This window comes from Ictidomys tridecemlineatus, chromosome 6, assembly GCF_052094955.1.
Source record: "Ictidomys tridecemlineatus isolate mIctTri1 chromosome 6, mIctTri1.hap1, whole genome shotgun sequence".
Taxonomy (NCBI): Eukaryota; Metazoa; Chordata; class Mammalia; order Rodentia; family Sciuridae; genus Ictidomys; species Ictidomys tridecemlineatus.
The window spans coordinates 130,562,420-130,580,850 of NC_135482.1; the positions used below are offsets into that span (position 1 = coordinate 130,562,420).

Below are 18,431 nucleotides of genomic sequence, written 5' to 3' on the forward strand. Positions count from 1 at the left end.
ATCTGTGTACCATGTCTGTTTAATAAACAAATATTGTTGATTCCAGTAATATTCAAAGAGTTATCAGAAGAAGGTGAAGTTTTATAAACTAAGATAAGTAATTGAAATCAACCCGATTTAGCTTAGATAGAAAGTAGTAACACAATATATGTTTATAAAAGTTATCTTGCAATAAGCTTCTGAAATTTCTAGAAACAGGAAATAGTAAATTGCCCAATCTACTCACTACCCCACTGCATCTCTTAAATGACATTGCTTCAATTCTTTTCTCTCTAAATAGATTCACCTTTTTACTTCTATCTACACGGCAGATGGATCAAACTCTTCCATGTCATATATATAGACGCAGGCTTCATTTTAAAAGTTAGAGAAAGACTATTGTTGACTCTCAGATACTCATTCCTGGACCAATCAATTAACAAGAAGAGCCAAAGTCATATTCTGCCCAAATATGACTTGGCAGTTGGTATGGGGCAGAGTGTCCCTTTAGCTTGAAGGTAGTTTATGAAAAATGAAAGTCATGGTGAACTAGAACAACACCCAATGCCAATTGAGTCATTACTGTTGTCATTAACAGATTTTATTGGCAAATTAATGAAAGATTTTTTTCTATTGATAGAGAATATAAAAATTAGGTAGATGTTATTTTTTATTCTCTGAGTGCTTAAAATTGACTCTTTGAAGTACAAGAGGATATTTCTAACTGCCTCATTGTCTACTAAAAGATAATCATATATTTATGGTACTAAATAAATATTTACTAAACTGTTTATATATCTCGGTCATACATAATATTTCAGAGTCAGACATTGCACACTTGAATATGTACGTATATCTGCTAATCATGGTCTCAGGAGATTAGGTAAACAGTAGTAAGTGATAAAATATTTTAAAAGTCAGGAATTCATTATCTTAGTCGTGTGTCTTGCTTTACAGATCTCAGGGATCTGTGAGAATGCAGGAGAGCTTATCCAATAGTTCTTCTAAACAGACAAAGGCTAGCTTAGGGTGTTTCACCAACTATTTTTGTTTTAAATGTTTTGTAAAAATGATTAGAAATAAGATCTTTATAAATAAGCTAAAGGCATGTGTCAAGTTGAGGGAGTGGCCCCACTCTCTACAATCACCCTCATCTTTAAAAACTTAAGGCATACCCTGTCACCCCTCTGCCTAAAACTGTCAGAGCATCTCATCTCAGGATGAAAGGCAAAATCCCCCCCCCCCTTGGCGCCAAGACCTCACAAAGCCTACCGCTCCCTTGAAGGATCTCACCCACTCTGTTCCTGACATGCTGTTCTCACCATCCTTCAAACATTATGGGACTGTCTGTGCTTTCTTCGTCATCTACCTGGTATTTTCCTTCTCAGATTTTTGCAGGGCCTTTGCCATCAGTGTCTTCACATCTAAAATAGCAACACTCTTTTTATAGTCCAGCCTTTTCTATCCCACCTGCTTACTTTGCCTCACTATCCAACATGCTACATATTCAATAGACTGAAGCTTAAGGGATACAACTGAATCCTATTGCAATTTTTGTAGTAGAGGACTCATTGAAGCACTGTATAAAAACAGAACCTAGGGAAATTATGAAATCATGTTAAGAGATTCTCATTTGTCTGAGATAGCTTATGAAAAATCTAGCCAAAACTTGGTAAGGAGAAAAGACTATTATAGATGGCCATGATATAGATGGTTGGCAAGTTTTGGGGGGCTCCAAGGGTTATTTCAACAGGCAATGGAATGTATGGTATTTGGAGTCAGAAGAACAGAGTTCAAATATTACTGTTGCCACATCTTTGTTTTAATGTCGAGTAAGGTCATGAAGTAATCCATAAGACATTAATGATGGAAATTTAAAAATATGTGAATAAATACATGAATGAACTTAAGTCACCTATATTCGTTTGTTAAAGGAAAATAGACTTTTTATATCAGCTCATTTAGTTGGAGTATAAATTAGATGAAATATGGAAATATTCTATAAGCTGAAAAACAATTTTATTAGTTATTATTATTGTTTGTGATCAATAAAATAATAAAGTAACCACATAATTGAAGAAAGATTTTATAACCTGGGAGATAGTAATCAACATTAATATTCACAACTCTAATCACAATGTGCTTGTGAAAGTATAATAGATAGGATAATAATAATAATAATAATAATAATAATAATAATAATAATAGTATTGAGGATTATTATGTGCCAGGAACTGAATTAAGAATTTTACAGAATTATCTCCTATGGAGAACTAATTGTTATTATTCTAATTTTACAGATAAGGAACTAAAAGAATAACCAGCTGGATTTCACCCATCTAGTAAATGCTTCAACAGTAATTTAAAATGGAAAGTTTGTTAGTTATTTTACACATGCATATTCATATTGCTAATCTAAACCCATAACAATATGTACCTGTCATACAACTAATTTCTATTTCCTCTTTGCAAGTGGACATGAAAAGGAAAATAAAATTGATTAATATTTGCTAAGTTTCAAAAAACAGAAATAACAATAGAATTGACCAAATTATATTGTTTTATTGTGTGCATATACAAATAGGTAACAATAAATCTCACTGTTATATATAATTGTAGTGAACCAATTTAAAGAATTAAAAAATAATAATAACAAACATACAAAATCAATACATTTCTTTTTTTAAAGGCTATTTGTCATGTCAGAAAAACACAAAATTAAGGGTGTGATGTAAATCTGAAATAAGGTTAAATATTAAGATACAATCTCACTGGAATTTATAAATTTAATTGCAGGATGTGTATCTTAAGGAATTGCAAATAACAGTTCTCAGTAGTTCTGGCCCAGCTGTCCCTTACAGAGCCTAATGGTTCTTTGGACCTCTGCTCCACCAGAGGTCACTGCACCACTTGCCAGGCAAGGTCTCCAGGCATTGAGAACAGGACTTTCCTTCCTGAGTGGTACAAACCCATGGACACAAATTCCCTCCTGGGTCCTAAGAGTGGCTAGTCCATCAATGTAAATCAGCTTTCTGGTACCACAAAATCCACAGGTCACATGAATAGGTAATTCAATGTCCAGGCCCTAGAAATTACATTGTTTTCTCATATTGATTATATTGAAGAGAATAATAAAAATTGCTGGAAAACTATGCTTTGAATGAGGCTGAAACTCGTGGTCTAGAATGTAGCAGAATTGCCACTGCCTTTGATTTCTTTTAATGACTAAAAGGTCATCTCTACTATGAATAATTTTAGGTATTATATACTTGAGCATTTTATTTAGATGGTGCAATTTCTAAGTTCAATATTGATGGCAAGAAATATTTAAGATGGTTAATAGTTTCAAGAAAGTGAAAAAAATAACTATTTACTGGGAAAATTTTCCATTTGAATTAGTTCTTACATATTAAACAGTTTTGTCTCTTGTAACTGTAAAAGAAGCAAGGTTGGTGGGGGGCAGATAGGGTTGGGAGGAAACGGGGGTGGGGAAGTTTGATTTGTCCATGTGACTGACTTTTTATTGGCATTTAATCCAGAAGTAGTTTCATTTCCATTTGTAAAAGAGAGAATGATAAAAAAAATTCTAAAGAGATCAATTTTCCAAGAGAAGATATGAAAGATAGGACAGTCAGGATAAGCAAGGATACTATTGGCCATGATACAAGCCCACAATGAATGCTGAATCCCAATAAGAGCTACAAAAAGGAGAAGAGAACAGTGAGATGAGATCCAGAGAAGGCACTTACCCTGAGATTAGAGGACAGAGGGAAAGGGGGCCAAATAAAAAGGCAGTTTGGGGAAGTAGGTTAGGCGGTACAATGGAAGAATATAATACTGTTATTACAAACTTCTGGTAATGACAATAAGAAACTGGAGACTTGGAAGTTAAAATAAAATTTGTGATTTCACCTAAGGAAAAAGTGAAATATTCAGAAATATTTATGTTCAGGGGATTTACTAAAGCATTTATGATATTGAAATTTTTAATGTGTATGTTGATATATGTATATATGATACATAAAATATATTCATGTATACATGGTAGATATAAAAGATTTATATGTGTATAGAACAACAATATATAACCATTAAAATATATTTCTAGCAATATTTCAAATCTGAAACTTTATATTACATTTATATTAACTTTAAAAATTTATAAATCAGTACTTACTCTCATATATGTTTATATATATATATGAATATATATATGTATATATATATATATATGTAAAGGAAAAGAGAATAAAGGAATACATCAAAATGTCAATAATAATTTTTTTCTGGGTGAGAGAATTATTTATAATTTAATATATTTTTGTGTATGCTCTTTGGTGCTTTTCAGATTTTTTTTCCTTAAACTTCACATTTTCTTAATTTTAAATGACATTGATGAATATTTTTAAGATTTTTAATAATAGTAAATACTCTTTTTAAAAGCATAAATAGATCTTGTTATATTTCCCCTTACACTCCCATAACCCTTTAGGCCACAGCCTCTCAGTGTCTCCATATTTATCCATGTTTGCTTTTATTTACTAAATCATTAAAAGAATTTTAAATAATGTTTATATTTGTGATTGCTATTATTTGCATGCCTCTGATCCTTTCTCTTTCTTTATTGTCCTTTCCTATGCTTACTGAAACTACTGAATATAAATTTGGGGGTTGATGAAGTTGACCAATAGGAAATCAGCTACAGACCAGGGGGTGGGAAAAAGAAAGGTCAACATGTTGCATCTCACATTCTGCATTAAGTCCAGACCTCCAGCTGACAGGTGACCCACCCTTGACATTTTTGGATTTCACTGATCTCTACTAGCTCTTTATTTCCATAAATTCCATTGATCCATAGCTTGGTGATAATTTTCTGCTACTTCTACCATATTAATGCTTTTCCTTTTTTTTTTTTTTTTTAAAGAGAGAGTGAGAGAGAGAGGGGGACAGAGAGAGAGAGAGAATTTTAACATTTATTTATTTTTTCTTAGTTCTCGGCGGACACAACATCTTTGTTGGTATGTGGTGCTGCTGAGGATCGAACCCGGGCCGCACGCATGCTAGGCGAGCGCGCTACCGCTTGAGCCACATCCCCAGCCCCAATGCTTTTCCTTTTAATGCAGCCATTTTTAAACATCTGGAGTAAATTACATACTGTGCCACACCTCATATTGACATAGTATTTCATACCAGGATGATGTTTAAGAAAGAAAAATTTTCAAAATGGGATTAAGGGATAAGTGGTTTACTCATTCAACTCAAGGAAAACAAGCTTGTCCTGCAGAAATGGGTCATGGGAAATTCCTGGTACACAGATATCCCGATTACTCAAAATATCACAATAGTTATGTAGGACAGAAGAATAAAGGAGGGCAAGGCTTCAGTGATCAAGTGGCTAATGGGCATCATCATGGTGACACAGTGATGACAAAGATTGTGGGGGAGGGAGAACTGCATAGATGACAAAATGGAATAAAACAAAAAGCTCAGAGACGTCATCTCTCAACTCAAAGCACTATGGAAAACATTAAGCTTATATATTGACTGTAACATTGCTGCTATAACAAATTACCACAAATGTAGTTGCTTAAAACAACACAAATATTTTTATCTTATAGATGAAATCCTGAAAATCTTGTTGTGCTAAAGTCAAAGTGCATCAGCAGGACTATCTTACTTCTGGTGGAGGGGGGGGGGGGATTATTTTCCCTTATCGTTTCCAGCTTCCAGAGATGGACCGCATTCCTTGGTTCTTGGCTACTTTTTCCACCTCAAAAGCCAACTGTGGAACATACCAAATCTCCTTCTTGCTCTGACCTTGATTTTCACACCTCCTTTTTTCACTTATAAGGATTCTTGTGATTGCAATAGGCCTATCTTGGTAATCCAGTATAATCTCTAGATCTCAAGATACTTAATCATATCTGCAAAGTCCCTTTTGCCATATAATGTAACAAATTCACAAGTTTTTAGCATGGGGGAGGAGGGCATTTTTCTGCCTACCACAATGGCTAAAGGTAAAGCACCAAATCTAATTATGTAGTATGCAAAATTACATAGCTGGTTAGATGCCTGACTCGTCAGGTCTCCATTCCGAGGAGAAGCACTGGTTTGAAAGGAATGTGACCCTTAGACTTAGAATGGAAATATTTGAGCAGATATAGATAAGTCTGAGAAACATTTTCTCCTAATCCAATCTAACCCACCCCTGCCAGAAGCAGCCACCTCCTCATTTCTAAATAAACTGACTTTTTTATTAGGATTTTTTTTTTATTATTTATGCCCAGAGGAAGATCTCTCATCCTCACTTTATATTCAAATTCTACCACTTTTTACTACCTCCAAGTTCATGAAATAGAGTCAATTCTTAGAATATCCCAGAGGGAGTAAGGATTTGTCATGTACACTAACCAGGGAAAAGGCAGTGTACATGCTAAAGAATTTAAAAAAAAAATTCTAATGTGTAGCATAAAATGTCTGAGGAATACAGAGTATGAATGAGTTCTGATGATAAGGTTAGATCTCTTTGAAGTAATCACAGATTCAATGTGATTCTGAAGTTAATGTATGAATTTTGAGTAGCAAGTCATTTGGTTGATTCACTGAGGTCTAGTGTCAAGAATGGCCTCTGGTCCATGTGGTTGAGACACTGGAACTTCCCTGGAATACTACAGATGAAGAAATCCAAAGTTTCAAATAGATTCAAGATTGAAAGTTGATCAAGTACTTGGCAATAAATATTCAGCAACCATCAACTGTACCCATTGAAGGGGATTTTGAAGAGATTCCCATCATGAACACATTTATATATCAGTATGGAGAGCAAGAGCCTCCTTCTAAAGATCAGTGGTATCTACATTCTGCAAACCAAAAATGGCAGTGGGATATGATGCCATAAAATTGGGTTCACTGATTGATTACAGTAGGGACAAGGGAATTATACTAAGAGACCAGATATTAACATTATTATAGGACAAAGTTTGTGCCTCTTCCCACATTTATATGATGAAGCCCCAATCCCAAAAATTAGTTATTAGACTTCAGAAGGTAAATAGATTTAAATGGGATCCTAAGAGTAGCGCCTCTGTGATGAGATTAGTATCCTATTAGTATTAGTATAGGAAGAGGAAGAGAGACCAGCAAACTCTCTGTCCCCTCTCTCCCTCTCTCCTATGCTCTTTCTCCCCTGAAAATATAGTGATTATATGTCCATCTGCAAGCTAGAAAGCGTTCTCTTACCAAGAACTGAATTTGTGGGTATCTTAATTGTGGACTCCCCAGCCTAAAGAACTATAAGAAACAAATGTCTATTGTTTAAGCCACCCAGTCTTTGACATTTTGTTGCAGTAGCTTGAAAAGACTGAGACAATCATTTGATCTTCAAAAAAAAATAAGATGGGAAAAATTACTATAATAAAAAAAGAAACACACTTCTGATCTTCAAGGATCTGTGGTTTTGGCTAATTAATCACAATAATGGTAGAAATTAAATATATGTAGAATGAATAAAAAAATGTTTTTATTCATAAAATCAACCACTTCCCATTCACTCACACAAACAAACAAACAAACCTTTAGGTCTGATGAGATAGTGACTTGAGTCACCATAGTGGAAATCCATGGCTTCTGACATAGTTTCTGAATATAAGCCAATGTATACATCTTTTGTTCTTTGATTGGGACCTTGATTTAAGACTTAAGATAGATTCATCTACAAAGGATGCCATCTGGTAGTACTATTTAGGTAGCTTCCCAGGATTTCTTTAAATAGTTATTTATTGCCATAAGGTATTTCCTTAGCTTGGAATTCCTGCATGAAATTTTATATTACATACAAAGATAATTTTTCTCAGGAAGTATAATGGTTAACATGTTTTCCATTGTATATTCAAATATAGATAAAATATGTTCTCTTAGTTAAAAGCTAGTTTATTCAAATATAAAACTTTGGATCAAAATATTTTTTCCTAAGAACTTTCTTCTTCCTGAATAGCTTTTGAAGACACAATAGTTGTAGAGTTCTTCAGCTGGATGTTAGTCTAATTCTCAGTAAATTGTAGTAAACATGGCCTTTATTTCTTCCTCCTATGTTTTTAGAGGGTTTGGTTGACACACCAAGTTCATCACCTAAAAAAATCTCTAGGAAGAAGAACTAGTAGAAATTTGTGTATAAATAAATATTGTTCAGTTTTAGTCATACAGAAGTTGTAATAAAATTAAGGGGATTATAGAATATCAATGTTAGTTAATACAATATTTTATCTGTTATTTGAAGGTTTTTAATATGGTTTTCATCACTGTAATTGTGATTAATTATCATCTCGGAAATTTGTTGATAATATAAACAGACACCCTAGGTTTAATCCCCTCTTTCTTCTCTTAGGAAGTCTGATCCTGCATGTTTATATCTTTAACATACTATTTTTATGTTCTTTAGAGTTTAAGAACTATTTTTCTGAATGTTTGTTCTAATGTAATCTGCCATATAAGAGTTACCTGATAAATCCATTTGATGGATGAATGAAGTAAATGAATGAATCAAAGCACCTCTTAAAGGGAAACCAAAGACCAAACCATTTTATCTTGTAGGTGAAATTCATTTCTAAAACCACAGACTTAATGAATCAACAAGGTACAGCAATCCAGAGTGCAAAAGGGCAGTGGCCTAGGTATATCAGCTTCTCTGAATCTGTATTCCTTCATCAACAAAATGGTAGTACCACTCACCAGGTTCTTATAAAGATTACTTTAGCCATTTGTGTTAATCTCTGAGTACTTAATAGGCACAAATTAACAGTGGTTCTTTCTCCAGAAAAGATTCATCTCTCTCATTTTCATACACATATGTGTATATATATATGTATATATACACATATATATAAAGTATATATATTTATGTATAAATATATTTTACATAAATATTTTACATTATTTAAGTACATATATGTATTATATATATATATGTATTTTATATATATATATATATATATATATATATATATATATATATACACTTAAACCTGCTGAGCACTATTATGTATCTTTTCAATCAAGTATAAACATCGAAGTCATACAATGAATTGGTTAGCTCATGCTAACCTGAGCTTATTATTTCAGTAGCATAAATTTTCCACACTATAGGTCTTTGGCACTAGATGAGCTGTCAAAAAGAATCAGCAAGATAATATTCTAGATGAAACTATAAATGGAACTCTTACTATACCTGTACTGATTCTGAATTTGTTGGAGATAAACAACAAGCATGCAAATAGGGTTGTGAGGAATAAAGTAAATTAGAGACACACAATAGCAAGATTTAGACCCTTGTGCCCTAAGGAAATTGGTAAAGTAAGCCCCGGAATGTGAGAAAGCAATGAGAGTCCACAAGTGTTAGAAGCAGCCAGATTCAAGTAAGTTGTCAATAAATATCAGCAGATAACAGAAAAGATGGTTTAGGTAGGTACCAATTGAAAAAAAAGTCTGCCTGAAATTTTTATATACCTCTCCTTTTTACATTATTCACAGTCACTAATCATAATAAACCACTGAAAAAATAGGGATGAGCAGATATTTGGCAGCTTAAACAAGTACAATTTCCCAGAGTTAAACCTAAAAAATGAATAGTGCTGTATACTCTTAATTATATATAAATATGTATTATATATTAATTATGATTATATACAATTAATCTTAATTATTTACATATATGAATTATTTTATATTATTATTATTATTAGAGAGAGAGAGAGAGAGAGAGAGAGAGGAAGGGTCCTAAAGGTCATAATCTTGTTAGAAAAAGGAAATAAGCTTATAATGTTTAGGACAAATGAAAAAATTCATATTACTAACTTACATGAGAATGAGAAAACTTTTCCTGGAATTTTTAAAATTTTTGTTCTTTTGGAAAAGATACTATTTGGCAAACATATCCTACTAATTTTCAAATAATGTGTGATTCCAGCTTTATTGTTCCTCCATATGGGTGGTAATAGGACATAACAGAATACAGTCTGAATTGTTGGAAGACCACTCTAGACAGGGAATGCAGATGTCCACAAGCACAGCAAACCCATGGGGCACTGTTAGGCAGTGATGAGGGGCTATGTGAGGTTGTGTTGACATCTTATATATAAAACATGAAAAAATATGTGGGAGGATGGAAAAGTCGTATGCTGCTCTGTGATTTTTCTAAGCTGATGAAGTTTAAAATCTCCCAAGAAGTAACTGGGGATAGGAAGACTGGAAACTGACAATACACTAACACAAATCCAGGCTTTGTGGAGACTTAAGGGAAGACTATGGCCAATCTGTCAGGGTTTTGGAGTGAGAGGGCACTGGCCTAACCCAAAGTGCATTTCCAGATTGCTGACCACAGAGCACCTAATGCAGCCCAGACTGCTTTTCTACTATAAATTTTGTGCAATCTGCTGGGGAAGTGTTTCTATAAAATGAAAGAAGGCTCTGGACCTTCAGGAAAAAAAAATGTAGGGACAGTTAGTGCCAGAAAAAAGGCAGAGGAGAGTGCCTGGACAAGAAGAACAGACTGTAGCAAACCCTCCTGGCAAGAAGAATAGGCTGGAGGTAAAAGCAAGTCTAAAGGGCTTACAGTAACTATTTTACTCTTGCCATTACTTTGTCCTGGTGACTAAGGAAGCAATTTAAGCTGTTACAGATGGCTTCATGCTTAGCCCGGAGATTATTTTACTCAGAAAACAGGGCTTGCCAGAAACCCTTCTGTTTGCCAGCTTGAGACTCACAAATAATGAGACTTGATACCTCTACAAGTTGGAGCTCTTGATTTCAATTCACTGAAAAGCTGCAAGTACATATTTAAAGATCACTCTTTCACCATGGATATGGAACATCTCAGTAGCATACATTCTATTAAGTGATGGTTAAATACCCTGCCAACTCTAAGTACAAATGGCCTGAAAAAAAAAAAAAAAGCAATATGGATGTTTAGGCTCTACTCAACATGGGTCTCAAGCTTCTTACCGAGTGGGTCAAAATGAACTTTCTTCAACAGAGGACTTGAATGGAACAATAGAAAGCCCCCAAATATCTGGAAAATCTCCTACCCATGGAAACAAACCAGCCTTTTCTAGGCTATGTGGAATAGATCAATGGAGGAATAACACTGACATAGGATTAATATCACTGCCCCAAAGAAGATCCCAAGTGGCAGAGTAGCCATTCAGAATAACTTTACTTCTACAGGAATGAGAGAAATGAACATGAATAATAGATTCAGGGTCAATTTCCTTAAATCAACAAATAAGACCTCAGTTCCGCATATATGATAGTTCATCACAGTGATTTTGGTTATCACAACTGGACTCTGGATTGTGTGCCTGGTGTAACCTATCAACCTCAAAAAATAGCATATATGAGTAGAAGATGCAAGGCATATAAGCAGAATAGGCAGCTCATCTAGAAAACATGATATACAGCAAATATCTGAAAACTGTCTCTTAGGCAGGAATAACAAAAAAATGTAACCTAAATATGCTTCAGCAGAAGGGGAAAAAAGGAGAGAGAAGGAAGGGAGGGAGGGAAGGAAGGAAGGAAGGAAGGAAGGAAGGAAGGAAGGAAGGAAGGAAGGAAGGAAGGAAGGCAGGCATCTGAAGGAAGGAGGCCATTATATCATTAAATTGAAAAAGTCCAGGGGTAATATCTTTTCCTTCTGTATTGGCTCTATTCTCTGGAAGATTTTAACAGTGAGAAAAATGGCTGCTGGTAATTCTAGAAACTAGTTTAAAGTATAACTTCTTTCTCCAGAGGTCTAACAAAGTTCCAAAATTGAAGAACACTGGCTTCTATCAGGTTTCATTGCCCTCTCTGAATCACTGTAGCTAGGGGGATGGAATACTCTGATTACCTGGGCATGGAATAAATTTGTCCATCTGAATTCAAAGAGACAGGATTAAGTTCACTTGAACCACGTAATTTAGAATGAGTAAGGAAAATCAGTAAACTGTTACTAATAAAAGAGAGATACCCAGCAAGCAAAAAAAAAAAAAAAAGAGAGAGAGAGAGAGATTTTTGACTGAACAGTACATAGGTTTCATCTCAATAAAGATGTAGAAATAATATGAATGTAACCTCTTAGCTTTTTACAGGAAGCTAATGCTCTTAATCTGTTCCTTGCACATCCACCAATGAAATGGGATTAGTCCCTGCGTTCTCCTACTCACTCATCCTTTTCCATAAAGACTGAGTCATTGTCAAAGGCAAGCAGTGTTATTTGGCCTCAGACCTAATGCCTGGAGAGTTTTTGTTGTGAAGTTAAACTCCAAGTCAGTAGTGATGGGATCTTCTCCCACACGTTTGGCAGGTGAGACAAATCTGGAGCCAGTTTCATTTAGTAACTGCCAGAGGAGCTGATATCACATTAGGATTCAGGGCAAAAGCCATATAATGATGAAAAATATGCCTTCACTTGGCCTTGCCCTCTGTTCACATATCTATCAGGCATATTGCTTTTGGGAAGTGTGGGTTGCGGGAAGGATTCAATTGGTTGACATTCTGGATCCAGGCCCAAATACAATCTCTTTTCACCCTTTAGCATGATTTACATTTGGCCCAGTGTCTGCAGAACATATATGTGGAAGGAATTTAAAATTAAAAGGAAAGTGCTCTAAAAAAGAGTGAGGCTCATACTTGAGGAAAGGCCTCAGATGTTTATATAAAATTTCAAGCACAGCTGTGCATTCTGAGTAATATCCCACATGCAGTAAGCAGGATCTGGTGTTAGTGGGGATTGGGATTTATTTCTTCTTCCAGACAGGCTCTCGTGGGAACTCTAAATGGTAAAAGTAGTGAACTTCCATATGGGCTAGGGTAGGCCATAAGTCGTTCTCTGCAGATGGAATTTTTTGGCCATGAGCCTCCTCACCTTGCTTTGAACTCTGTATTTCCTCTCTGCATGCTGAAGGTCGAATCCATGATCAACAATGAATTTGTGGTAGGACTTCACTGGGGGATTCTTGTAGCCTGTTTGAAATATCTCTGAGCCACCCACTCCATCACTGGTCAGTCCATTTGATAAACCCTTATCTCTGAATTCCTAAGACAGAGAGGAAGAAAACATTTCATTAGTATGCATGGCTCAGGCACAAAATATCTCAAGCCAACCCTGTTGCAAATTTTTCTATTAGGGATCCAGATGATACAGTCAATAATCCATCAACTTTATGGCAGGCATCATACACCAAAGATATGGGTTTAGTCACAGTGAATAAAAAATTTTATCACTTGAAATGTGGTTTTTGTTTTCCTTGAGCTCAGGCATACAAAGAGAAGCTTCTGAAGGGTCAAAAGGAAAAATAAGTAATGATTATGTTAGACTACATATAACAAAAACTCCCAAAGTACAGTAGTTTAAATACTTACATGCACTGATCTATACATTGCAAAACTCTAACAGAACATAGCCTAGGGCAGGTTTGGTGACTCCTTGTTCATCAGGCACCCAGACATCTCTCTGTTCTATTATTCTATTATTCTCTCTGTTCTATTATTATACTTGAGTTTTACCTCATTGTTTAAAAGGGTCAATGGAGTTCCAACTATGAATTCAGTATTTCAAAGAACAAAACAAAAATAGGAAGAATATAAAACTAAAAATGTCCACTGCCCAGATAAGTCATTTCTCTTTAAATATTTCCTATATTTATTAGCAAGAAACATGTCTTCAATAACTAGAAAAGTATCTTTTTAGCTTGGTATATTGCCAACTTGGATACAATTATTTACAAATTAATATTCTCTGTCAAAAGAAGTTGTCACACATCCCTTCAAATTTTTAGTTTTCTGATTTCTGATAATCACTACCCTAAGCAATAACAACATTCTTAATTCACTATACCTACTAAGATCATTGGATCAATATACTGGGAAAGTTATTGGTATCTAGGAAGATTTTAAAGTATTACTCTGCTTCCCCCTTCTCATTTCAACATTCTTCTTCCTATCTCTTCCATATATACATATGTATGTGTTTATATACACACATAGGCAAAGACACATTGTCTTGATATTCTCATGGGGCATAAACAAGTAAAAGATTTAGGTAACTTGGACTGTGTATTCAAGCCAAATATGATCACCTGAATGTGCATTTTGAGAACACATCTTTAGTCTTGATCATGGTTTACCACTTACACTGCTTCTTTGGAGATCTTGCGTTACTCAATATCTAAAGGTTTCCATTGTAGAAATGTTCCAGAATTACTTTCCAATACGTGACTTCCACCCAAAGATGCATAAAAATTATTGGCCAAACTTAAGTTGTACAAGTCAGAACAAAATCTAGCAATCAACTCTAGCATAAATAATGCTTCAGAAAAATCCTCATGAAGACTATTTCTAATTAAATATGATAAGAACACTCAAACTTCACTAAAAAGCCATGTGAAATCTAAGTATGAGCTTTCTCAAACACATTTATATTATCATCTGCATTCATTAGTTAAATGGAATGATAATTATTATCTATTCATAGTAAAATATTAAGTAACTTAATATTCATAAATTGCTTTTTAAAAGTACCTGCAATTAATAGGAATTATAAAAATGCATGTTAAATTTGAAAGATCATAAAAATGATATTTCAGCTTTAGAATTTCACTTAACCTCTCTATGTCTCCATTGTTTTCAACCAAAACATGAAAATTAACCATGATCTTTTACATATAGTGTGAGGAATATTAAATTACTCAATTAAATAAAAAATTAAAGAATTTTCTTTTTTGATAAGATCTTTGCTATATTATTACTATTTATTTTCACAATTTGGGGTATACACTTTTAATGCTTTTTACAATATTTTTTACTTAAGTGATTAATATGTTATTGATTTGTCTAAGTTTAAGTATTATTACAGCATGAACCAAAGGTCATTTAATATCTTACACAAGAAGGCAAATGTTTTTTTTTTAACACATTAATATTTAGCATCTACTAGTACCAGACACGTCATGGGTGCTTGAAGTATAATAGGGCAAGTCAGATACATTTTCTACTCTCAGGAATCTCATGGTTTAGTGAGAGGTACAGGCAAAGAATAATAATGAACTTGAACATAAAAGGTGACCCAAGATTCCCTTGGTGGGGGTAGGGGAGCCAATGTAGCTGAAGCATAGGAGCAAAATTTATCATAGTAAGATTAAGAATGTAAACTGTTCTATATGTGTAGTAAGAATTGTAATGCATTCCACTGTCATGTATTTAAAAAATAAAACCAATAAAAAATTTTTAAAAATAAAAATAAAAATGCACACTGATTTAATTTAAAAAATGATTGAAAATATGGGCATAGTAATACTAGACATGACTCTGACACCTTGGAAGAATCTTAAAACTTATTTTCAATGGGAAGGCATTTCATAGCTAAGTACTATAACTCAGGTTTTAAAAAAAAACACCTTGGTTGCTGTATACAAAGGTTTTGACTAAGAAAGAGTAAAGGCAGATAGACAGGAAGCTATTAGCTTCTGTCAAATTGAGAGATTATGATGATGCTTGGACACATTCTAGGCTGTAGAACCTTTTTTTATACCCGGATCTATCTATCTATCTATCTATCTCTCTCTCTCTCTCTCTCTCTCTCTCTCTCTCTCTCTCTCTCTCTCTCTCTCTCACACACACACACACACACACACACACACACACAAACATACACATTCCTACATGCACATACACAGATAACAAAGACTGTAAGATAATATGAACAACCCCTTTAATAGATGGAAAACTGAGGTGTTATAAAGTCAAGCTTTTTTATTCCAAATTTAGAAGGTTTTTTTTTTTCTTTTTATCCTCAAGAACGTTCAGAAAATGAATGGTCATGGTTGCATGTTGTAAAAATAAAAATTATATAGGTTGTATGATATTCTACAGGCTTAATAAATTTTAAATATATTATAAATTGTAGTATGTTGCATGAAAAGCAAAATGAGATGATGATGAGCCTTCTATTATTGCTGGGGCATGAACTTCACATGACTTCACACAGACTTAGGGTCCTTTGAGCGGATATAAGTCTTCCTATTGAGCAATGCCATCCAGAATGCCCTGCTCACAAGAACTCTCCACTACTACACAATGGTGAAGTCAGTCTGTCCTCACTGAATTCTATTTTTTCTTTTTTGAGGTGCTGATGATCAAACCCAGCTCCTTGCACCAAGGACTCTTTCACAGAGCCACATTCCCAACCCCTCCTAGTCCTATTGTTTGGTGAAAGAACACAATATTGTCTTATGTGAATGCTGTTCCTGATTGAGGAAAAAATATTTCTTTAAAAAATCTTGTTTTAAAAATTAATATCTCTTAAAATGTGGGAATCAGATGATTGACAAACATTTCCAAATTGAGAATCATCTTTCAAAATTCAGGAAATAACTTGCAAAATAGAGAAGGAGATTTCCACAACTGTATAATCTAATAGTTTAGATTAGTTTTTAAAAGAAAAAACGTGCTTTTAAACAAATATCAAACGTGGAAAACTAAGTTTTCATTTAAGAATATATATTTCTAAAATTCCCTTCTGATTATTTATTTCAACAATGGAACTTATTTTTTAGATTAAGAAAATACTTTTGTACCTTAAAAATGGTTTATGAAAATGATTTGTTTAAATCTGGATGTTCATTCTCTGCTGGTACAAATGTAACTTACTCATTATCTGAATGGTAGTTAAGGGCTTTTCTTGAAAGAAGGTAGATAATAAAGCAATAAAATGACCACTTGGTAAAGACTGTTCCTACTTTATGACAACCTATTAACCTAATGAGGTTGCAGTATTTACACTTTAACAACAAAGGAATCAAAAATGAAAAAATAGAAGTTCAAAAGTTAGATTTGAAGTTCCCACAATTAATTATTACCAAAGCTAAGATTTGAACTGCGGTATCATCAAAAGCAACATCGGCACCTTATTCATCCATCAGGCTGCATAGTTTTCATTATAGGGAAACATAAGGGATAAATTCTCTCATTTCATCTTTATAACAAATTATAAATATATGACCTTCATGTTCCTGAGAAATTGCAATATGAGTAACAAATTGGTATTTTTCATCTAAATTGAATGGAATTAATGTGATAGAAAACTTGCAGGTGAAACTGATGAATTGCTATTAGTAATTCTTTAAAAAGATACAAAAGAGACATGTAGATAAAACATAAAATGATGTTGTAATTTACTGTTCAAACTAGGACTCTGAAATTTTTTCCAGGACAACAAGCATAAACTAAGATTATATTGAGCAAACTGAGACATATGATCACTTTTCGAACACCAGAGATAAACAATATACCACATCTGCAAAAGAGTAATGTTGTTGAGTTTTAAACTGTAAACCAGGAAAATTCTAACATAAAATGGACAGATAATAAAACAGAAAAGATTGTTTAAAAGATTAGTAAAGATAAGCATAAGGTCATAGAGGCCAGGTTTTGCAATTCCAACTATGTCTTGTATTTCAACTGAGGTTACAGTGTCTTTTAATATACAGAATATTTTTATTCAATTCATGTCTTGTAGAAAAATCTCAGGCACTCCACAAGATTTCTAGGAACTCCAGATAAGTTTCACTCTCTTGGTTCCATCTGGTTCTAGGTTTCTGATTCTGAATTATGCCAGTTTAAAATCTGTTTTCCTTTTTTAACGTCCCAAAGCAATTATTTCTTTAACCAGAATCCATGCAAGTAGATAACTGAAGCATTTTCCTTAATTTTAACATAGATAAACCAACACACACACACACACACACACACACACACACACAGTACTAGTTGTTTATGTATGAAAAGAAAAAAAGCAAGTGAGGTCAAGGAATTTACAGAATAAAAAAATGGATATGAACACCAATCAAACTTAGTGCCACTTACTGTGTGATCTTCACCACCTTACATGTAAAATGATAATGTGAAATCAAATAACTGTTGTAAGGAGCTATGAGATAAGGTATGTTCTATTATCCCAAAGACTAGACACAAATAAGAGCTCACAAATATTAATCATCACTAACAAATTAAAATTTAATCTCGAATTATAAAAGTCCTTTGGCCTATCTGCAATATTAGACCCCTTTTCTCTTTTCCCTCTTTAGCTAATCTAACTACTCTTTTATTTCTTTACACTAAGGGGTAAGGAGGGCATTATTTGCAGTAATTCCTATTTTCTCCAGCATCAGTTGATAAATCAAATTCTGAAATTTCTGCCCTTCTAAGATTTAACTGAAGTTAAGAATGAAATGAAGACTTTCAAAAACCTGATTAAATGTGCAGACAGAATATTGTCCTTTTCTAGCAGTAGAAGAGGTAGAAAAGGATTTTTTTTTTTTCAAGTTGCATACACTCATCTTTTTTCTAAGTGAGATTACTGGATTTATGGGCCAGGGGTGTTTTCATAAAGATTTTAAAAATCTACTATTGCAATAACTTATTCT

The 18,431-nt window shown here is 33.7% G+C and overlaps 1 long non-coding RNA gene across 1 annotated transcript in view; it reads right to left on the reverse strand.

Annotated features, from left to right (window-relative positions):
• LOC120888416 (uncharacterized) overlaps nucleotides 1–18,431 on the reverse strand; it is a 69,589-nt gene that overhangs the window by 9,620 nt on the left and 41,538 nt on the right. The window contains exon 2 of the long non-coding RNA XR_005732042.2: nucleotides 12,875–13,045. This is a non-coding gene — a long non-coding RNA (uncharacterized LOC120888416). The remainder of the gene's footprint in view (nucleotides 1–12,874; nucleotides 13,046–18,431) is intronic.